Raw genomic sequence first — 23,796 nt, 5'->3', positions numbered from 1 at the left:
TAAACTGTTATGGAAATTCTTGTGGATTTCACTACTAGTATTGAAAACAAGGTATTCTTAGCTGTTCTGGAGTTACAGTATATGCTCTCAAGTCATAAGCAGCTTCTTTGGTAGCATCTGTAAACAGACTACTCACCGCCGCAGCGCCTCCTGCTGGTTTTTCCGGGGAATTAGCTCTTTTTCAGCCTGGAGCGCCCTCTGCTGGTCGGTGGTCCGCCTGTTTTCCTCTCAGCCCCGTGTCCCTCCCAGGACCCCGGTGCCCCTTTAAGTGGGTTTCCCCCTCCCCGGGGAACCCCCACCCTGCTTTCCCCGCTTTGCCTCAGAATGGCTACTGCCCAGTCGTGCTCTAGCCCCAGCTACTGGGACAGACTGCAGTATCCGCCTTCTCGTCACAGGCAAAGGGGGTTTGGACTGGTGCTCTTCCTACCCCTGGGTCGCCCCTTGCAGTACCTGTGGCCTACCACTAGGCTGCAGCCTGGGGTTTTCCAGGCTGGAGCTCCCCAGCTCCTTAGCCTGTTCCCAGCCCTGCTTCACCCAGGTACTTTACCTCTGCTCATAAGCAGCCAGGCCCATCCCTCTCTGAAGGCAGAGAGAGACTGTCTGGGCTCTGGCTTCCCTGCCTTCTTATAAGCCCCAGGGCTTCAGTTTGGGGTGTGGCCCCAGCTGTGGCCACTTCCTTACTCAGGCCAGCTTCCAGAGCCACGCCTCTCAAGCCCTGGCAGGCAGCTTTTCAAGCCCCTCTGGGCAGGAGCAGGGTCCACCCTGCTACACATCATTATTCATGTAATGGAGGAAATGCATGACAAATCAATTTATCCAAAGAAAACCCCACCCCCCAAACTCCAGCCTGAGCCCTAACTTCAAAGTGCTGTCTACACATCTATTTTCAGCACAGAAGTGGAACCGCCTGGGTCTGTTCAATGGGGTTGGGAAGCTCTCTGCCAGGGACTGTGGGTATGTCTACACTACAAGAGTAGTTCGAATCAACTTAAGTCGAATTTGTAGAATCGACCTTACAAAGTCGAATTTGTGTGTCCACAGTAAGGACACTAATTCGACATTGTGAGTCCACACTAACGGGGCAAGCGTCGAAATTGGAAGCGGTTCACTGTGGGAAGCTATCCCACAGTTCCCGCACTCCCCGCTTCCCATTGGAATTCTGGGATTTCCCCCCAATGCATGCAGGGGGGAAAACTGTGTGGAGGGTGGTCTTGGGTAACTGTCAGCATTCCACTGTCACTCCCGCTGGTGGGAAATCAGTTCACGTACTTTTCCTGTTAGTGACAGCGCGGACGCCGCAGCACTCCACTACGATCATGGAGCCCACTGCGATCATCGCTGCACTTATGGCCATTGTCAACTCCTTGCACCTTATCATACACCTCTTCAACAGTCAGATGCTGAGAAATCGGGCGAGGAGGCTCTGGCAGCACGGTGAGGACATGAAGTCTCAGAGTGGCACAGACCTCTCAGAAAGCACAGTACGCCGCGCCGTGGAGATCATGGTGGCAATGGGTCATGTTCATGCTATGGGACGGCGATTCTGGGCCTGGGAAACAAGCACGGACTGGTGGGACCGCATAGTGCTGCAGGTCTGGGATGAATCACAGTGGCTGCAAAACTTCAGGATGCGTAAGGGCACTTTCCTTGAACTGTGTGACTTGCTGGCCCCTGCCCTGAAGCGCCAGGACACCCGGATGCGAGCAGCCCTGACTGTGCAGAAGCGAGTGGCCATAGCCCTGTGGAAACTTGCCACGCCAGACAGCTACAGGTCAGTAGCGAACCACTTTGGCGTGGGCAAATCTACCGTGGGGGTTGCTGTGATGCAAGTAGCCAACGCAATCATTGAGCTACTGCTCTCGAAGGTAGTGACCCTGGGAAACGTCCAGGTCGTCATAGATGGCTTCGCTGCGATGGGATTCCTAAACTGCGGTGGGGCTATAGATGGGACTCACATCCCTATCCTGGGACCGGCCCACCAGGCCAGCCAGTATATTAACCGAAAGGGCTACTTTTCAATGGTGCTGCAAGCACTGGTGGACCATAGGGGACGCTTTACCAACATCAACGTCGGGAGGCCGGGCAAGGTTCATGACGCGCGTGTTTTCAGGAACTCTGCTCTGTTTAGACGCCTGCAGGAAGGTAGTTTCTTCCCGGACCACAAAATAACTGTTGGGGATGTGGAGATGCCTATAGTGATCCTCGGGGAGCCCAGCCTACCCGCTAATGCCCTGGCTCATGAAGCCCTATACAGGTGCCTTGAACAGCGACAAGGAACTCTTTAACTACTGGCTGAGCAAGTGCAGAATGGTGGTGGAGTGTGCTTTCGGACGTCTCAAGGGGAGATGGAGGAGCTTACTGACTCGCTCGGATCTCAGCGAAACCAATATCCCCTTTGTTATTGCTGCTTGCTGTGTGCTCCACAATCTCTGTGAGAGTAAGGGGGAGACCTTTATGGCGGGATGGGAGGTTGAGGCAAATCGCCTGGCTGCTGATTACACTCAGCCAGACACCCGTGCAATTAGAAGAGCCCAGCGGGAAGCGCTGTGCATCCGGGAGGCTTTGAAAGATAGATTCCTCAGGTTGCAGGGTAACCTGTGACTGTTCAGGTTCTTTACAGAGAAGCTGAACCTGCCCCTGTTTCAGTTACTGTTGACTTTCTTTTGCGGTTACATAGCCCGTTCACCACGTTTCCCCCCTTCCAACACACGTTTAAAAATAAAGTTAATGGAATATTGTTAATTAACAACGTTTTCTTTACTAATGAATTCACGTTAAAGGGTTGAAACAGGGACGCAGACTGTGGTGGGTAGGGTGTGCAGTGATGTACAGACCGCTTCTACACTCGAGGAATGACAGACTCCTGCCCCTAGAGCGGTCTGCACTGCCGGACTGGTTGTTTCAACGAAGCCTGCCATCCCTCCTTTTCAGGACTCTGTGTGCGAGGGCTATGTGGCCTTGTGGTGGGGGAGGACTGGGGGGAGGACGTTTACAGGTGGGTGTGAAGGAAGGGGTGAGGGGTGCAGGCTCTGGGCTGGGGGTGGACGCGTAGGAAGGGGTGAGGGGTGTGTGGGAAGCGGGAGGAGGTGTAGGGGGATGAGGGCTCTGGCTGGGGCTGAGGGTTTGGGGCATTGGAGAGGCTCAGGGCTATGGTGGAAGGGCAGGGTAAGGGCAGCCTGCCTTGCCATTTGTGTATGGCAGGCGCTAGGACCCTGGGGCACCAGACAGCATTTCTGTGGGGAGCTGCTCTACTGTCAGGCAGGTACGCAGCGCGGTGGGGAGGGGGGAGACCCGTAGGGGCCAGGGCCCGATCCAGGCAGGGCCGGGGCAGAGACCCAGCTCCAAATATAGCTGGAGCAGGGCACCTGCCGCCTATGCACAGAACATGAAAAACACCTCCCAGACTTACCAGGGTGCCTAGTGACTGCACTGTGTGTGTGACCTGCTGTAGATCCTGCCCCCATGTTTGTACCCAGGTAATGGTGACCATCCTATGCAATTACCAAACCCCTCCCCCCCCTTCACACAAAGTCTTCTGTAAAGAAACATGACGGAAACAGTAATGAACAGCAAACTATTTTTAATAATCAACTACACAGTGAGGGGACGAAACTGGGATTTGGGCTTGGGTGATCCAGGAAGGGAAGGACTTCTCAAAATTTAGCGAATGAGAGCTTTTTGGTACTTGAGCACTCTGCTGGGGTGGAGTGACAGTTTTCACGGCCCCTGGCGCACCTCCTTCTTGTTATTTTGGGTGAGGGGGTATTGGACTTTGTGGCGGGGGAGGGCGGTTGCAGATACAGTGCAGGGGGGCTCTGTCCTCCTGCCTGCGGTCCTGCAGAACATCCACAAGGCGCCTGAGCATGTCCGTTTGCTCCCTCATTAGTCCAAGCAGCGTTTGAGTCGCCTGCTGGTCCTCCAGATGCCATCTGTCCTCCCATTCGCTGTGTGAGCGCTGCTGCTGAGAGAGGTTCTCCCTCCACTGGCTCTGCTGGGCAGCCTCGGCTCGGGAGCAGCCCATAAGTTCTGTGAACATTTCGTCCCGTGTCTTTTTCTTGCGCCGCCTAATCTGTGCCAGCCTCTGTGAGGGGCATGCTGGAGCAGGTCGGGATACAGTTGCAGCTGTGTGATGGGAAAAAGGGATTGACTTCCTTATAAAGATACAGTTTTGCAAAGAAGAAACATAGTCTAGTCAGTCTCTGTGAACAAGACCATGCACAGCACTCACTCAGGGAAAGTTCGAATTTTCGGAATTCGCTTTCATTGCCTGGGGGATTGCACTGCAGACCAGACAAGCGGGGCGGGACAGCAGAATCCGTGGAGCAGCCAGGCATGGTAAGCCAAAAACTTTTGGCTGCTTAAAAGTCAATGTATACCACTGTCCTCTTGCTACAGGCAATCCTGAAAGCATAAACTCTGCCCCTGTTGCACCCCCTCGGGTCTGTTCCCTGGGAAAGATCCCTGTATGCTGCCAGTCTGCAGCCTCCACCACGTGGCTGTAAAGTGACGCTCATTGTTATGCAAAGGAACAGTGAAGCACTCCCAATACTAATAGTACACAAATTACTGTAATTAAATGCAGGAGTCTCCGAGCGAGATCACCCTGAGGAGGGTCACTGAGGCAGATAGAGAGCGCATGCTGCATGAAAGCCAGCACAAACCAGGGGCCTATGCTGCCATGCTCGTGGAGGCAATGCTCCTGGAGTACCTGATGATAGCCTGGCGCGGAAAAATGTGCTTCCACGGAGCACCCAATAAGGCAGCTCTCCCCAGGAACCTCATGCGGAGGCTTTTCGATTACCTGCAGGAGAGCTTCTCGGAAATCTCCCAAGAGGATTTCTGTTCCATCGCCATATATATTGACCTTCTTTTCAACTAGTAACTATTCCTGCTCCATTAAAAATAAATATTAACATGTTTAAAGCACTTACAGACTGATCCTTCCCCTGATTCAGGGTCCGGGGTAACGGCTGGGGAGGGTTGGTAGGGGATCTCAGTGAGGGTGATGAAGAGATCCTGGCTGTCAGGGAAATCAGCGTTGTAAGCGCTGTCGACTGCCTCATCCTCCTCATCTTCCCCGTCCACGAACATCTCCGAGGAACAGTCCGTCGACAGTATCCCATCCTCAGAGTCCACGCACACTGGTGGGGCAGTGGTGGCAGACCCACCGAGAATGGCATGCAGTGCCTCGTAGAACCAGCATGTCTGGGGCTGGGCTCCGGAGCATCCGTTTGTCGCTCTGATTTTTTGGTAGCCTTGTCTCAGCTCCTTGACTTTCACGCGGCACTGCGTTGTATCCCGGCTGTATCCTCTGAGTGCCATGGCTTTGGAGACCTTGTCGTAGGTCTTTGCATTCCGTTTGTTGGAGCGCAGCTCCGAAAGCACAGACTCATTGCCCCACACAGCAATGAGATCCAAGACTTCCTGGTCAGTCCATGCTGGGGCCCTCTTTCTAGTCTGAGATTCCCTGGACTCCTCTGCTGGAGAGCTCTGCATCGTTGCCAGTGCTGCTGAGCTCGCCACGACGTCCACACAGGAAATGAGATTCAAACTGGCCAGACAGGAAAAGGAATTCAAATTTCCCCGGGGCTTTTCCTGTGTGGCTGGTCAGAGCATCCAAGCTCGGACTGCTGTCCAGAGCGTCAACAGAGTGGTGCTCTGTGGGATAGCTCCCGGAGCTACTAAGGTCGATTTGCATCCACACCTAGCCTAATTCGACATTGCCATGTCGAATTTAGCGCTACTCCCCTCGTCGGGGAGGAGTACAGAAGTCGAACTAAAGAGCCCTCTATGTCGAATTAAATAGCTTCGTGGTGTGGACGGGTGCATGGTTAATTCGAATTAATGCTGCTAAATTCGGATTAAAGTCCTAGTGTGGACCAGGCCTGTGTAGCCATATCCAATATGATCACCTAGACTGACCAGTTGTATAACACAGGCCATAGAACCTCCCCAAAATAATTCCTACAGCAAAATGTTTAGAAAACATCCCATCTTGATTTAAGAATGGTCAGTGATGGAGAATCCACTACGACCTTTCAGAAGTTGTCCCAGTAGTTAATTACTCTCACTGTTAAAATTTACACCTTATTTCAGTCTGAATTTTTCTAGCTTCAACTTCCAGCATAGGATTGTGTTATACCTTTCTCTGCTAGATTGAAAAGTCCATCATTAAATATTTGTTCCCCATATAGATACTTACAATCTTTAATCAGGTCACCCCTTAACATTCTTTTTGTTAAGCTATATAGACTGAGCTTCTTGAGTCTATCATTAGAAGGCATGTTTTCTAATCCTTTATTCATTCTCATGTCTCATCTGAATCCTTTCCATTTATAATATATATCTTGAATTGTGGACACCAGAATTGGACACAATATTCCAGCAGTGGTCACTTCAGTGCCAAATACAGACATAAAATAATCTCTCTACTTTTACTCAAGATTCCCCTATTTATGCATTCAATGATCAGATTAGCCTTTTTGGCCAGATTGTTGCACTGTTCAGCTGAGTTTCATTCATGTTCAGCTGATTATTCTCCATGATTCCAAATCTTTTCCAGACTCACTGCTTCCCAGGATAGAGTCCCCGATTCTGCAAGTATGGCTTACATTCTTTGTTTCTAGATGTATATATTTACATTTAGTCATATTCAAATGCATATTGTTTACTTGCATCCAGGTTTTCAAGAGATCTAGATTGCTCTGTATCAGTAACCTATCCTCTTCATGATGTACCACTCCCAATTTTTGTGTCATCTGCAAATTTTATCACTGACAATTTTATGTTTTCTTCCAGGTCATTAATAAAAATTCTAAATAACATAGGGCCAAGAACCATCCCTGCAGAAACTGTTGAGAACTACACACATTCAATGAAGATTCCTCATTTACAATTACATTTTGATACTTTTCAGTTAGCCAGTTTTTATCCATTTAGTGTGTGCTATGTTAATTTTATATCTTTCTAGGGGGGTTTTAAAGACAAAATGTCACACAGTACCAAGTCAAATGCCTTTGCAAAAGTCTAGGTATTCTACATCAGCACAATTACTTTTATCAATCAAACTTGTAACCTCACTAAAAAAAAGATATCAAGTTATTTTGACAGTATCTATTTTGCATAAAACCATACTCAGTGGCATTAATTATATTGCCTTCCTTTAATTCTTTATTAACTGAGCCCCATATCTGCCACTCCATTATCTTGCCTGGGATTGATGTCAGACTTACAGGCCTATAATTATCCAGGTCATCCTGTTTACTCTTTTTAAATATTGGCAAAATATTGGCTTTCCTCTAGTCTTCTGGAACTTTCCCGGTGTCCAAGATTTATTGAAAATCAATATTAATGGTCCAGTGAACTCCTCAGCCAACTCTTTTTAAACTCTTAGATGCAAGTTTTCCAGACCTGCTTATTTAAAATGTCTGGGATTTTAGTAGTTGTTGTTTAACATCGTCCTGAGATAGTAATGGAATGGAAAGAGTGTTATCATCATGTGATATGGCTGCATCATCTGTTCTTTCCCAAATACAGAACAGAAATATGTATTGAACATTTCTGTCTTTTCTGCATTGTTATTGTTAATTCTGGACCAATACCATTGTCAGGATTCTTTCTGTTCCTAATACACTTTAAAGAACTCCTTATTATTGTCCTTAACTCTGCAGGCCATAGATTTCTCTGTTTGTATCTTTTTCCTTCCATTATCAGTTTTCTACAGTTCTTAGCTTTTAATTTATATTCATTACTATCAACTTCCCCTTTTTCATTTGTTATATATTATTATTTTTATTTTATAGAACTATGTTCACTCTTCCTCTAAACCAGGTCATTTTGTTAAACCCCTATAGACTTCTTCCTTGATTGTGGCCTTTTCAGCATCTAGTAAAGTGTTTTTAAATCATTCCAAATTATCATTAACATTTTTCTAATAAAATTCTTTCTCCCAGCTGATTTGGCTCATATTTTTTTCAGCTTGGTGAAATTAGCTCTTTTAAAACACCAAGTATATATATCACTGGTCTGGACATTATTCTGTTTGCACTTTATAAATGTCATCAAGTCATGAAACTTTTACCTAACCTACCATTAATTTTTATTTCTGTGTTAAATTCCTCTTTATCTGTCAAGATGAGATCTAATATGAATTCTCCCATATTGGATGCAAGAATTTTTGAGTTAGGAAAATATCATCTATAATGCTTTGAAATTACAAGGATGTTTCAGTACTGGCACTCATGTTGAAGCCCCCCCATGATCATGCACTTTTTTTTCTCCTACACATTATAGATAGGTGTGTAAGGGGCTCATTATCCTGTTCCCTAGTGTGATTTGGTGATCTGTAGCAAACACCAACTAATACACAAAGTTGTGCTTTATCCGTTAGGGCACTGATCCATAAATATTCAAGATCATTTTCTTGTGAGTTATCAGTGACTTGGAAACAGGCAATGCCATTTTTGACATAAAGTGCCACTCCCCCTCTCTTGTTATCCACTTGAACCTACCAAAATCAGTTATAACTATTGATTTAAATGTTCAAGTCATGGGAACCATCCCACAATGTTTCAGTAATACAAATTATATCATATGTATGCTCATAAATGAGTGTGACAAGTTTGGAACTCACCACCACAGTCCCTCCCACTGGTGACTCCAGGAATTAGCTTAGTCCAGTGGAGCACCCTCTCCTGGTGGTGTCCTGTCTGTTGTCTTGCCCTCGGCTGGTGTGTCTGGACCCACGTTGCTCCCCACAGAGCGGCATCCTCTTCCAGACCACTGCCCTCCAGCAGTGCCCCTTAGTCCATCCACACCCCCTTCCAGGGGTTGGGGGGGGTTCAAGCAGCTGTCTCTCTGCGCCCTAGCCAATGTGGGCCAACTGCACCCCTAAAGTCACACCCCTCTTGGCAGGGGGTTGGTGCAGCTTTACACGGCCACTCCCATTGGCCAGGAAGTTGGCCAGGTGTAAGGCAAGGGGGGGACCCAGGCCCACTCACTACTCTGAGTCCCAACCCAGGGACCCTCCAGTGGCAGCCGTCCTGTCCTCCTTCTCTCCCTCCATCTGTCCACATCCCTGGGCCACTTCCCCTTCGGCCCCTCGCACTGGCAAGGCCCTTCCCCTGAGGGTCTGCAGCTTGGCAAACACCAAGCTGGGGTTCCCCTCTGCTCCTCCGGGCCTGCCCAGCACTGTGCTGCCCCTGGTGCTAGTCTCCTAGCTCTGGAGGCAGACCTTCCCCTCTTGAAGGCCTGGGACAGACTGCCTGCTTCTGTTCTGGGCACCCTTTACATATGGCTGAGCCTGGCCCTGATTGGCTGTCTCCAATCTGGGCCTTGATTGGCTCCCAATAAGCCCTTCTCTTATTGGCTGTTCATCTGCGCAGGCCCACTGGCCTGCTGCAGCCTAAAATTTTAGGGAGTGGGGCAGCTGCCCCACTACAGTGAGTAATTCCAATTCTTCTTGTTTGTTACTCAGGCTCCTGGCATTTGTATATTGGCAACTGAAGAATTTTATCTCTTCATGTTCTTTGCTTCCTTGATTAATTTGTTCTCAACACCTTGATTTTTTGCTAAATGATTGTTCATATCTTCCCTCTTTTTACTATCCCCTTTTGTTATTAGTTTAAAGCCCTCCTGATTTCTCTATCCATCCTGTACCCAAGCAGACTGATACCCCTTCTATTGAGGTGGAGGCCATCCAAACTGTACAGCCCCCTATTCCTGTAGAAGCTGTAACAATGTTCCATAAACCAAACCCCTCCATCATAAGCCACTTGACAAAATCTTTTCCCTTTTCTCTTCCTTTGCTCATGGAACAGGAAGGATCTCAGAGAAGATCACTTGGACATTCTTTTTCTTCAGCATGCTTCTAAGTTCCCTGACATCATCTTCTATCAACAATCCTTGTTGTGGATTCAATACTCAAAATAATAGGAAAAAAAACATTCTGCAATGGACATGTGGAAAACCAACAGTGTGCTGCCGTCCAGAAGCCTAACCAGTCTTAGTGTAACATCAGATATCTTGGCTCCAGCAAGGCAGCACACATGTTTTCCACATGTCTGTTGCAGAATTTTTTCCCCCTAATCTTTTGATTGGAGAATTCTTTGTGAACAAGCTTGATTTTCTTACAGCTTGGACTGAGCTGCCATCCTTAAATGTGTCCCATACATCTCTCTGTTCCCTTGGACCAGCTGGTTCTCAAAAGGTACCTTCCACAGCTTCCACTTTGAGCACATGGTATCAGTTGGAAACTTTTAACTAAGTGGAATTTCTCCTTGTCCTCTTTTCTCAGGTGGCCACAAAGTAGAATACCTCCTGCCTCTGAAGGTTATAAAGAGACAGGCCTCCTCTCTGACTTCCTCTCTCTCCTACATCTTGGTAAATCAGCTTCTTTCTTCCTTGAACCTGGGGCATTGATGTTTCCTGAAACTGGGTGTCTAAGAATTGCTCCGCTTCTCTGATTATCAGTAGAATTTCTACTTTCCTCACCAGTCCAAAAAACTTCTCTTTCAGCACAGCTACCAACTTGCAATTCATGCACATGGAAGTCCCTTCTGTCCTTAGGCATGAAAAAAAACATGGCACATCCATTACAGGTCACCAATACTGTTCCATCACTGGCCATCTTGAGATTGCATGTAGAGCTGAACCTGGAAAATTGTTTGAAACTATAGTAAAGAACAGAATTATCAGACACATAGATGAACACGATTTGTTGGGCAAGAGTCAACATGGCTTTTATAAAGGGAAATCATGCCTCACCAGTCTATTAGAATTCATTGAAGGGGTCAACAAATATGTGGACAAGAGTGACCCAGTGCATATAATATATTTGGACTTCAGAAAGCCTTTGACGAGGTCCCTCAACAAAGGATCTTAAGCAAACTAAGCAATTATGGGATAAGAGGAAAGATCCTCTCATGGATCAGTAACTGGTTAAAAAAACAGAAAACAAAGGATAGGAATAATGGTCAGTTTTCAGAATGGAGAGATGTAAACAGTGGTGTTATATAACATATTCATAAATGATCAGGACGAAGGGGTAAATAGTGAAATGACAAAATTTGCAGATGATATGAAATTACTCAAGATAGTCAAGTCCAAAGCAGACTGGGAAGATCTCACAATACTGGGAAGACTTGACAACAAAATGGCAGATGAAATTCAGTGTTGATAAATGCAAAGTAATGCACATTGGAAAACATAATCCCAGTTATACATACAAATGGACGAGGTCTGATTTAGCTGTTACCACTCAAGAAAGAGACCTTGAAATCATTGTGGCTAGTTATCTGAAAACATCCGCTCAGTGTGCAGCAGCAGCAGTCAAAAAAGCAAACAGAATGTTAGGACCATTAGAAAAGGGATAAATAAGACAGAAAATATCATAATGCCACTATATAAAGCCATGGTATATCCACACATTCAATAGTGCATGCAGTTCTCATCAACCCATCTCAAGAAAGATACATTAGGGTTGGAAAAGGCACAGAGGCAACAAAAATGATTAAGGGTATGGAACAGCTTCTGCATGAGGAGAGGTTAAAAACACTGGGATTTTTCAGTTTAGAAAAGAGATGACCAAAATGGGTTACGATAAGAGTTATATAAAATCATGACTGCTATGGAGAAAATGAATAAGGAATTGTTATTTACCCCTTCGCATAATGCAAGAACCAGTCATTACCCAATGAAATTAGTAAACAAAAGGAAGTACTTCTTTACATAAAACACAGTTAATCTGTGGGATTTATTGCCAGGAGATGTTGGTAAGGCCAAAACTATGACAGGATTCAAAAAAGGACTAGAAAAGTTCATGGAGGATAGGTCCATCAATGGTTATTAGCCAAGAGGTCAGAGATGCAACCCCATGATCTGCATATCCCTAGCCTCTGATTGCCAGAAGCTGAGAGTGGATGACGGGGATGGATCATTCAATGATTGCCTGTTCTCATAGAATCATAGAATCTCAGGGTTGGAAGGGACCTCAGGAGGTCATCTAGTCCAACCCCCTGCTCAAAGCAGGATCCAGATCGTTAATGAAGATATTGAACAAAACTGGCCCCAGCACCGACCCTTGGGGCACTCCACTTGATACCGGCTGCCAACTAGACATGGAACCATTGATCACTACCCGTTGAGCCCGACCATCTAGCCAGTTTTCTATCCACCTTACCGTCCATTCATGCAGCCCAGACTTCTTTAACTTGCTGGCAAGAATACTGTGGGAGACTGTATCAAAAGCTTTGCTAAAGTCCAGTTCTGTTCATTCCCTCCTTAGCACCTGGCATTGGCCACTGTTGGAAGACAGGATACTGGGCTAGATGAACCATTGGTCTGACCCAGTATGGCTGTTCTTATGTTCTTATGGCCCTCACATCTCCTCTCTCAACTCCCTCTGAAACTCTCATATTAGCCACCTCTGTTCATGGCTTTTGAGTTTGCCTAGATCTATATAAGGGAATGGGTCCAGCCAAAGGGAAACAATTTCCCCCAGATCAATCATAATACCCAAGTGTAAATGAAGAAACCAGTAGAGAATGAAATAAAACCACTCAGCCACAGAAATTAATGGAAGCTCCTGCATTCACATGGTTTGTGAGAAGACTGCCTCCTGTGTTATTATCCATCTGGTCCATATAGTTTTGTCACAAAAAGATATTTTATATTAATTTATAAGTCAGTTAATATTCAGGCAGTAAGAAAAGGTACTACTCTGTCCACCAGGAGATAAAGTCCATTGCAAAAGAAAGAGCTCTATAGGGAAAACAGATCACAGTTTATCCACCCATTTAGTTGGGGTCTGGCTGCTTTTCCCAAAAAATCATTCAGCCAGTCCAAGAAGTGAACTGTAATGAAATAATCAAACTTAGCATGCTAGTTAACTACTTTCATAACAGATTTATGTACCTAGTATTCTATTCTCTATTTTATTTTTTTCAAAAAAGCTTACTAATCCAGGAAGAAAACATTTTAAAGAGTTATTTATACTAAAACTTCAGAGGATGAAGCCAATAAAAAGTGCAAGAATCGACTCAAATATCTTCAGAAATAATTTTACTCTCATGTCAGTGCTGAGTGACAGCTCTAATAAATTCCTACATTTTAAGCAGACTTACATTTCACATGCATTTGCTTTCCACTCCTGAGCAGAGTGGAACATCTATTGTCAAATGCATAAAATAACATTAGAAATGCAAACTTAATGTAGCCAATGGTAATGCTTTATTTAAAACTTATGAGCCCGAATAAGGGCTTATTTTCTCCAAATTGAAATTTATAGTTTCATTTTAAAGTGCTAACTTGAATATTGATGGGGTTTAAGGCATGCTGTTATAAAATGGGAATGAAAAACAAAGCAAGTAACTACCAGGCATAAAGCAGCTATTATGGTAATAGATGGAAACTTATATAAAAACTGGATCCTAGTTACCTGTACTAATGATAAAGAACATACAGTGAAATTTGTGCAAAAGATATATGGAAGCCCACTTTGTCAGTATTCTTCCAAACAGTATACATCAAAGAATTGTCCATTCCTAGCCTTAGAATCAAGATCTTTAAACAGACATCATTTCCAAAATGCAATTGCAGCAGAATGTGAGTGGTCCTTTTGTGGTTTCTGGTCCTTTGAAAGTCTTTTTGACATTTTTGTCTCCAGTTCAATTCTGCACAAATGAAAAGAAAGAACACAGAGAGATGATTTCTCAGTAACGTTACTACACCACAGCTTTCCCTGAGACAGTTTTACATTGGACAGTTATACAATAAATGACTATTTTAAAGTTAAATAATTTCACATTAAATACAAATGTAATAAATCCTGAGAATTTACAAATTAAAAATACCTCTCTTCTATGCTTTCATTTTTATAGACATTGTGAACTATTGGAACTCTCTTCAGAAGCATATTTCAGTATCATCTGTTCAAATGTCTTTGAGAAATAGTGAGCCTTACTTTGAGTAAATGACACAGGTTCTTTAAAAATAAATTCAAGAAAATACAGAGTACAGTATATCTAAAATAATAATACTTTGCACTTCTATTGCACTTGTCATCTGTGGATCACAAAAAGCTTGACAAACAAATCAATGCCTCACAAACACCTTGCGAGGGAAATATTATCAAGCCCACCATAGAGATGGGGAAATTGATGCTTAGGGGTTAATTGATTTGTCCCAAGTCACCCAGGAAGTCTGTAATAGAGGCAAGAAAAGAAGTCTCTCTCCCAAATCCTAGGATTCTGGTTTAACCACAAAGACATCTTTCTTTTGAACAGAAATGCTAAATTCCTTAGGCAAAGACACGGTCTCCAATCCTGCAAAGATTTATTCATATGCTTAACTTTATGGACTATGAGTGCAATGGGACCATTCACAATGTGTTAAATGAAGCACATCTATGTCTTTCCAGGATCCTCCAGTATAGGAGATATTCTGAGAAGATAACAGGAGGTGGGAGGGAGTCATGGCCAGATTTATGTGGTTGATTGACTCACTGGAAGAGCATTAAAAGTGTACATAGTTATTCACAGCCTCGAGGCTGCTCTAAGTTTCATCAGGGACAATATTGCCCACTAGCAGTCCCATGGATTCTAGGAGCACAAAGATGGTTTACAGCCTTTTCCCCTACCTTTCTCAGCAGAGTTCTGGTGCAACTCTACTCCACACCTCATTGGTCTTCAACCATCTTTTTGATTACCACAACTGACTCTCAGCACACAGATAACCATTATGACTTCTTAATACACATGCACAAACTCTCACTGCTTCTACACACACATATATATGCCTGCTTATCAACCTCCATTCTCTTCCCTTCTTAACTATTATGGGTATAGAAAAAATACATGTGTTCTTAACTCAGGTTAGCTAACTCAGCTTAAAATAGCAGAAAAGATATGGCAACTTGCTTTTAACTCAAGTTAGCCATTTGAGTTCAATCCCAGGGTGCCCGATAGGCTTTACCTTATACTGCTAACCCAGGTTACCATGTCTTCTCTGCTATTTTATGCTAACCTGAGTTAAGAACACACCTTTTCTGCAGTATAGACTTACATTTACACTGCTTTTACCTGATCATGTATAGTGGAAATTCTTCTCCAGGATATTTTGTAGCTAGCACTCTGATGTTCTCCTGCAGTGCACAGTCAAAACTGGGAGCAGGGTTTGAAGTGGTTCAAATAATTCTGGAATACAGCAAAGTGGGTTCAGAGCTGTAGGAATTGCATGAATAGCTTCCTCCCACTACCAAATGGCAAATTAACCATAAATGCAAGGGACATTAGTCCAAAGAGTCTGTTGTCCACCATACACCACTGCAGGCTGTGCACAAGGAACAAATTGTGGCAGTGAATATGCCTGGTTACCACATAGGGAGTGCATCTTAGAAAAAGCCTTCTTGCTTTTTTGCCATCTTGCCAACCTACCAAGGCCATGCCAAACTGGGCCTAAATGAATTTACCAGGTCCCATCTTAGGCAGTTTTCCCTTACGATGACTCGGTTCAGGATACCTCGGGTAAGGAAGATAAGATTTAAGAGAATATAGATTCTGAAATCTAAATAGCAATCCAGCCTAATCTACCAAAAGTAACCTTGGGCAATTTCCTATCTATGCAGCACTCTAGTGTCAACACCAAGTTGTCATAACAGGGAAGGAATAATAAAATGAAGGCTGCATAACAGGCAAGTTGCTTGAACTGATAACGCCAATCTTCTGGAATAATACAATAGTTCTTCTGATTTTCCTAGTGTTTTCCCACTCATCAGAAGTAATATATTGAGACAGTATTGGACCTACCCATGCATCTTTTGTTACCTTGTAAAACTGTCAAAGGTTTGTTTTCTACTTCTCCAAGACAGACAATTTCATCTGGGTGAGCTTTTAGGTGCTTGAATGGATAAAGCTATCTAGATAAGCTCTCTGCATTGCCATTCAGTCCAGGCATTTGTACTAGATATCACAGAATGATAGACCTTCAAATTTCATTCTGCTAGTAGTTATAAACAGATTATGTCCTGCCTGCTCTGTTTGACCAAGTAAACTTTTGACTATGACTCAGTTTTTGTAAGTTAAGGCTAACATTTTCAGCAGTATGCATTAATTTTGTGAGCCTCAATGTTAGAGTGCACAATGACTTCTGACCATTTTTAAGTGGTGCAAAGGACCCACAGATCCCAGCAACTTGAAGTCAACATAAACCTAAAAGACAGCAGTGCTTCCCTTAACCAAGAGGAACATCTGTAAACATAACTCCATCTCTTTGACTTTATATCCCTTCTTGACTCACACTTCCCATTTGCCTCCATTGTCTGTCACCTTTGTGTGGTTCTTAATGTTGAACTTTCCTTCTTCTAGCTTATCTCCTGCATCTATACATATGCCTCTGACACTTCTACTAAATTTTCTCTACACACCTTTCACCTCTGCTGAAAGCCTTATCAATGTCTTCTCCTTTTCTTGTCTCTAGTATTTTAATTCTGTTCTCCATTGCATTCCCAAGTGCAGGTTCTCAATGTTCCAATACAGTGAGACTGCTACTTCTGCCCACTTTATATTTATACAAAGAAATGTGACCACATTAGAGCTGTGTGGAATTTGCCTGTTTCACTCTGCTGAAGATCATGCAAATATTTTCTTTAGGTTTGATATATGTGGATTTCTACAAGTTTCACATTCACTGAGTTTCTGTTTCAAATGAACACCACAGCTAAACCTACCAAGTCTACCATGTTTCAACAATTTCAGATTGAAACCATAAAAAACTGTTAAGTTTCACATGATTTCCATCCAAAGCTATTAACAAGAAGCCCCACTGTTGCCTCTTTCCTATTAACAAATGACAGACCCCAGGAACCATTTGACATCTCCTGAAGGAAATGGTGGCCTATTCATAGGTGTCTCCATTCTGGGTCACCAGGTGTGGTTGTTAGGCTTAATCCTGCTGCAATCTGTTTGCAAGGATGTTGAAAAGATAAACCAGATCCTCCCACTACCAAGCTTAAAGAAACCATTTCTAGAAAAGTGAGCACCTGCCTACCACCCACATCCCAATCAATTGCAGACACATGGCAAGAAGTTAACCATTTCCTCTTGGGTAGTAATGTCTTGTAGCTCCTTCTCAATAGTCTTCAACACTCCTGGCTGTCCTCATTATTAATATACTCAGTGATAACATGTGCTCCCCTTAGCAATGTCTTTAGGTCTTTAGGAGAAGGAGCAGGTCATTATATGTGTTTGTACTGTAAGTAGCGCAATGCAGCCCTGATCCTGATTGTGGCCTTGGAAATATATATATTAAATCATTACATATTCCTTATGATTCCACGCATTAAAAGATTTGGAAAACATGACCTATGAGGAAAATTTAAAAAAAAATGGGCTTGTTTAGTCTCAAGAAAAGAAGACTGAAAGGGAAGCTGATAGCAATCTTCAAATATGTTAAGGGCTGTTGTGAAGAGGGTGATGATCAATTGTTCTTTGTGTCCAGTAAAGGTAGGACAAGAAGTAATCAGCTTAATCTGAAGCATGGGGATTCAAGTTAGATATTAGGGAAACTTTCTAGCTATAATGATAGTAAAGTACAGGAATAGGCTTCCAGGGGATGTTGTGGAAAACATTGGAGACTTTTAAGAATAAGTTAGACAAATACCTGCCAGGGATAGTCTGGGCTTACTTGGTCCTGCCTCGGTGTGGGGGTATGGACTAGATGACCTTTCAAGATCTCTTCCAGACTTACATTTGTATGAATCTATCAACACCAGAATAATCTATTTATCTGTCTACCAAGCATTTGCAATTCCCCACTCACTTTAATAATCAGGTACTAGGTACTGCCTGCAAAACCTGACATTTCTCTGTTGCTTCATTGGGTAGAAGGGGCTGTCTTTTGGGATTTGCTGAGTCTGGGTAGGTATGCACCTGACTTGTTTTTAAAATTCTACATGTCCTTGCTCCAGTCTGTCTCAGAACCCTGTTTCTCTCTCCTTTGCTATCCACTCTCTTTGCTGATCTAGCATATATTTCCTATCTCTCCCTTCAATCAGTCTCATGATTGTTAGCAGGACATCCTTCTCATCTGCAACTTCTGCCCCGTAGAAAAAACATCCTATACCTGTACATTTCACCTATTCTACAGCTCTTTCAAATCTCATGCAAAACCACCTCTTTCCCCAGCACCAATACTTTCTCTATTATCTCTTTGTTTTTAAAATTTTATTTCATTTCAATGTATAATCAATAAAAAACACCAGCACAAAGGTTATGAACACTCCACCAATTATTTAAAATGACAAAATAGATACTGTTTAATCTGCTTGACCCATATATCAAGCAGCAATTCAGAATTCAATAGTAACACCCTATTCATTTTCAAATCCTACCTTCCAGGCCAGGTGAAACAAATCAGGCCAGCTGCCTGCCCTGAAAGCAGATAAATCCAAACTATTGTGTACCAGTGGCATTTTAAGTGGTAAGTTATGGAATTTGACTCTCTACATAATTTTAGGTTTAACGTTTCTATTAAATTTATTATATAAAATTAAGATGTATTGCATTTTTTCTTTTGTGATGGAATAACGGAAGGGCTATTGTTTTCAGTAAAGTATGAAATCAAAATTCTTGATCTCACAGTCACTTTTTTTAACTGAGCTGCAGATATTTACCAGTACATATCAGAGTCTGGAAATTTAAAAGGAAAACAAACAAAAACCTTTAATAACTAAGCATTCACGTCAAGAAGGATGGTACAAAAACTAAATAAAATAGTAAACAAGTATTCAGAATTGGTGTACACAAACTGAATAACTGGAACGATCGGTGACGTTATAATCATTAGTTATCCAGAAGTTCTTAGTACACAACCCAGATTCACAGCATCTATGCTGGCCTTTTTTCCTATGTTAACAATGTCCACTTATGGAACCACTAGTGTAGATTGGCCACATGCATTTTAACCACCATGTCATCTAACTGCGAAGAGCTCTATTGGTGGAGCTTTGCCACTGCTAGCGCAATAGCGGGGAAAAAAAAGTCTAGTGGACAAGGCCTTTTAGTGTCCTCTATAAGTATTATTTTTAAGGTAGAATCCTAACACTTCTTGATATCTCTAGCATTGGTAAATAGTTGTATTTTACTACTGACCAGTTACTTTTATAAGCTTTAAACATTTGTGATAAACACTGCAAACACAGTGAAACATTAAACCTCCCCTTATCTCTGCCCCTACTCAGCTATCATTCAATGTCATGTCAAAGTTAAACAACTCTTCCAATCCATGATACGGAATATTGTTTAACTAGAGATAGGCTGATACCATGAAGCTTAGACTGGGGTTGGGATAACTAAATTGACCCCCTAAGGTTCAGGGGTTCTGGTTTGACCAGTGACAGAAATAGGCCCCAAACCATAAAACCTGCATCTGGGTTCAGATTATGACCTCACCTGAAATTCAAGGAGGGGTTGAATTCTGGTTAAAATTATAGGAATAAATCGATTTGTGGAAACATCGATAAAATTCTTTGGAAAATGTGCTCTTTAAGAAAGAAAGTAATATGCATTTTAACATATTAAATTAAAAGGAATTGGTTTAGTCTAAACCAATGAAAAACAAGACCCTCTCAAACACATTATGATTGTGAATTGTGTAGTTGGATCCTTTGGTGACCTAATGAAAAATTTATGGTGGACAGAGAAAAGAGGCAGTCATAACTGCAAATTCCTGTAGCTAGGGACATCTCTGTCACTGTGGGCTTCAGTGAGACAGCTCTGGCCTAATTTCATCTGACTTTGAATGTGTGCAAATTGCAGGGAAATGTGAACTGACTACAGACTGAGAAAATCAGCAAAGACAGAAAATCATTGCAAATCACAGCCTTATCAATATTTTACTAAGCCAGGACTAGACAACTTACTTCTAAAAAAAAAAAAATTGTAAAACTCTGGTTTTCAGGAATTTTAATGGTGGGTTATAAAAGTTCATTACAACAATGTTGAATGTCAAGAATTTAAATCAGAACTCAGAACCTGCAGCTAGTTCATATGGCTACACATAGCATGAAATTAACAATTACTTATCAAACTTAGTACAAAGCTTTTATATGGTTTGTAATAAATAATGTTCAAAACATTTATTTTATGCACTGTTTCCTACCTATAGTATACTAAAAAGGTTTTGCAATCATATATCTACTTGGAATTCATTAACACTGACATGACTGTCACCTTGAATTCACTGATCAATGTCATGATACCATGAAAGTCCTTCCTGATACCCAGAAGCAAAAGGGTATGCTTTTGTTCCAGCCTCAATCATCTTCTGAAATCCCCATGGTGATGGCTCAAAAGTTTGGGAGCTTTTTTGTGCTTTTTTTACTTTTAAAGGAAACAGGAAGTGGTCTCCAACCTTGACCTTTGACAGACCAAGTTCCCAATTTGATTAGCTTGAAGCCTTTGTCAAATAAACTCCCCCAGATATCAAAGGATTTTCTGGATACTTTGTTCTGTAATAAATTTCATTTGGATGGAAGAAAACAAAAGGACAAAAACAAACAAAAAATGTTGGTTATCATTCAGCTTACTATGCAAAACTAACTGAGAGAACGCTGATAAACTCATTGTTTTTTATGTATTTGTGTGTTGTGTCATTTGTGGTTGTGCCTTTTAGAGGAGAAAAAATAAATGAAGGATGTTACCAATAGCTAAAATAGCAGGACCACTACAGAAAATACATCTTGGAAATGTCAAAAGCTTATGATCAAATTAAAATGTCTCAGGCATACACAAGGCAGCCACTTTAAACACAGAAGTTCAAAATGCAGAAGAGGATCATACTAGAGTTTATTTATCTGTAAGGATGATTGCCTCCCTACTTAACAAACAGCCTAAGTTCTTATTCTGTCATCTCTACATAGAGCGTAGTGCTGAATCTTCTAATATCAAATTTACCAAATTAATAGGGAGCCTTGCCGTCAATCTTACCTGTCTACCTTTATTTATTTTTTTTACAAAAACGTATTTAGATTTCTTCTCACTGTTACTATAGTTTTCAAGAATATAATTTTTATTTTGTGCTAATGTTTAACCATTACAGTTTTCTCTCTGCAGAGGCCAAAGTAGTCCATATCTGTACCCTGTCCCTCTCTATATTATCACCACACAGGAACCAGTGAAAATTTATCAGTATTTCTTCTGAAATGTCAAAAACAATCTTTAAACAAGTAAAACAACAACAACAAAAATTCCCACCTCTTTCTTCCTTTCCCCTTCTTCCATTTTTTAAAGATTCTTTATCATTTTAGGACTTCCCTGATATAAAGCTTCTGTGACCTACCTTCCATCTCACTTCCATTTTAAACATTTAATTTTACTATGAATCACACTTATTTTTCAAGATGTCCCTTTCCACAGGGATCAGAGACAACATAAACTGTGCTCAGTATTGAATCATGAATTCACATAAATTGTAACTGTTAGTTCAATTAAGCCATTAAAATCCTTCTTGATTCCCAGAAGTGAAAGTTTTCTAGTAACATTCTCATTACAAAATATTGCCATGTGCAGAGAACAGAGAAGGCAGCAAAATCTGTCTTGCCTCAGCAGTAAACTATATTTTCCCTAAATCAGGGCTCCCTCTGGCATCCTCTCTGTATTCCATGTTGATTTGTTCAGCTTACACTGTTTGAATTTCCTAATAATGACTGAATAGCGGATGAGTGTTTTCGATAACTTACTTGAGAGTTATCTTGCCAGTGTTGGTTAGAAGTGTAACAACCTTCTGAGCTGCACAACTTCTGAGTTCCACACAACAAGATTTATGATGATGATTGCGATGATGACTATTTCTCAGCTAATCTTGTAAAGCTTTCACTGAAAGAAAAGTAAAATAAAATAAAATAAATAATATAAATAAATAAGCAGCAAAGGGAGGGGAAAAAATAACAGCAGTTTTCAGGCCTGTAATCACAGCAGTGGCTGCCCCTGTCCGTGTCTAATGTAAGGGTTATGGAATATCATAATCCCTTCTCTGAGCTCCTTTACAGCAGCAATGATGACTAAATTTCTTGTGTCTTATCACACTGTCACAGACTGGAACTAGGAGAAGGAACTCTGAAGAAAACACAGCGTGAAAACTAGAGAGCAGATGATCAGATTAACTACTATTGGATTTGTTAGCAGGGCCACAATCTGACTGAAACAGGCTTGATTCCAAGGCCTATCGAGGTTTAATGCCCCCCCTCCCCACTGCCTTATCCCTATCACACCGTTATATATATATATATATATATATATATATATATATCCACCCACATAGATACACATCCTTTTACCCATTTTAAATCATCTTGGAAAAGAATGAGGTTAATAGTTAACACTTTACAGCTTCCAGGGGTGGTATCAGATGAATTGGTGGATTTCATGTAAGAGGCTCCATCTATAATACTGCCCCCCCATCCACCCTCCATAAAAGTAGCATTCCTTTGCTACCTATTCAGTGAGATCTCTATGATATAAGGAATCTGCAGCAGGACTTAGATAAAGAGATCTATGTTAGACTTCCTCTGCTTGTGCTAACTACATGAAACTCTCTGATGTTTGTGCTACTGAATGTAAAAGAAGCATGACAGACCAAATTCAACACTGCCATATAGGGTACCACTACCACTGCATTGGGAAAGAAATTTAGCCTATTGGAAATCAGTAATTTATATTCATCATGAAAAATGAACAGAGAAAACAAATTTCAACTTTCTATAATAATTCATGCAATTTATAAAAAGCCTGGGTGCATGCCTACTAATTTAATCCCTCAAAGCACTATGGTACCTTGAGAAAAGGAGTCTAAAGGAAATGTTAGACACTAGAAAAGTTTTAGTCATATAGTCTTTTTTTTTAATAAAACAGTCATAACAAATCTCAAATGATATTTTTCTCCCACAAACTGCTATAGAAAAATCAAGTGAAGCACCAAGTACAATAAACATGTTAAAATGATACCCTAACCCCAAAAGACAGAATTTTGGTATACGGTAGTTTTTTTTTTTCCACTGCTGTTAAAATGGGAATTCTGCTGCTGCCTGCCCTCCATAATATTCCTGTGCCACATTAGAGGCAGGGGTAGAGGTGGTGGTAGAATTTGGGACATTTGATCAAGGAGTTCCTTAGATACTGTCTCCCCTAGTAAGGAGCTAATTTTAACATTCAAAGTGCTTTAATATCCACATGCCCCGGTATCTTGAAAAGTATCTTGAAAACTGGTGTGCCACAATAGAATCTGGATTAGCTTTTGCGGTGCAAATGTGGAGTAATTTGATTGAGAGATTCCCAATATATATCCCCACACACAAAATGTCTCTCTTAATTTTCAGCATGTTCTAAATTCCATGTGCATAGTAAGATTATCTTGAATACGGGCATGCTACCACAAAGGCAGGGATAGACTTTGGGAAAGGTGGAAGACAAACTCCTATTGAGATGAACGAGTCAGAACTCTCAGAACTATTGTGTCAGGCTGTATTAATCTTCATGGGGTGGTCTCATTCATCTGAAATGATACCATTGAGATGAGTGTGCCACTTCATACCTCTGCAATCCTTTTGTGCTGAAGAGAGTGTTGTAGAGCCCCTATTCGACACCTTAGCCCCTGAAGTGGAGTATAAATTCTGAAACACCTCTCTACTCCCCCTTGTTGCCTTCAGATGGTAGATGTGCTCCTCACAGCCATTAGTTATCCTTTCTTTCTTCCCACAGCCCCTCCAGCCTGAGTGGGGGCAGGAAGGAGCCAGGAGGAGGCCAT

General features: G+C 42.2%; 1 long non-coding RNA gene across 1 annotated transcript; it reads right to left on the bottom strand.

Annotated features, from left to right (window-relative positions):
- Positions 1-13,153: 13,153 nt before the first annotated feature.
- On the bottom strand, positions 13,154-21,869 carry LOC120399001. The gene is made up of 3 exons (XR_005594876.1): positions 21,734-21,869; positions 15,078-15,191; positions 13,154-13,670 (listed from the first exon to the last, which is right to left on the bottom strand). It is a non-coding gene; the product is annotated as an uncharacterized LOC120399001 (long non-coding RNA).
- Positions 21,870-23,796: the final 1,927 nt, after the last annotated feature.

This window comes from Mauremys reevesii, linkage group 2 (genome assembly GCF_016161935.1).
Source record: "Mauremys reevesii isolate NIE-2019 linkage group 2, ASM1616193v1, whole genome shotgun sequence".
In the NCBI taxonomy this organism is placed as follows: domain Eukaryota; kingdom Metazoa; phylum Chordata; order Testudines; family Geoemydidae; genus Mauremys; species Mauremys reevesii.
Note: the sequence above shows the minus strand (reverse complement) of the source record. Positions and strands in the feature narration are given on the sequence as shown.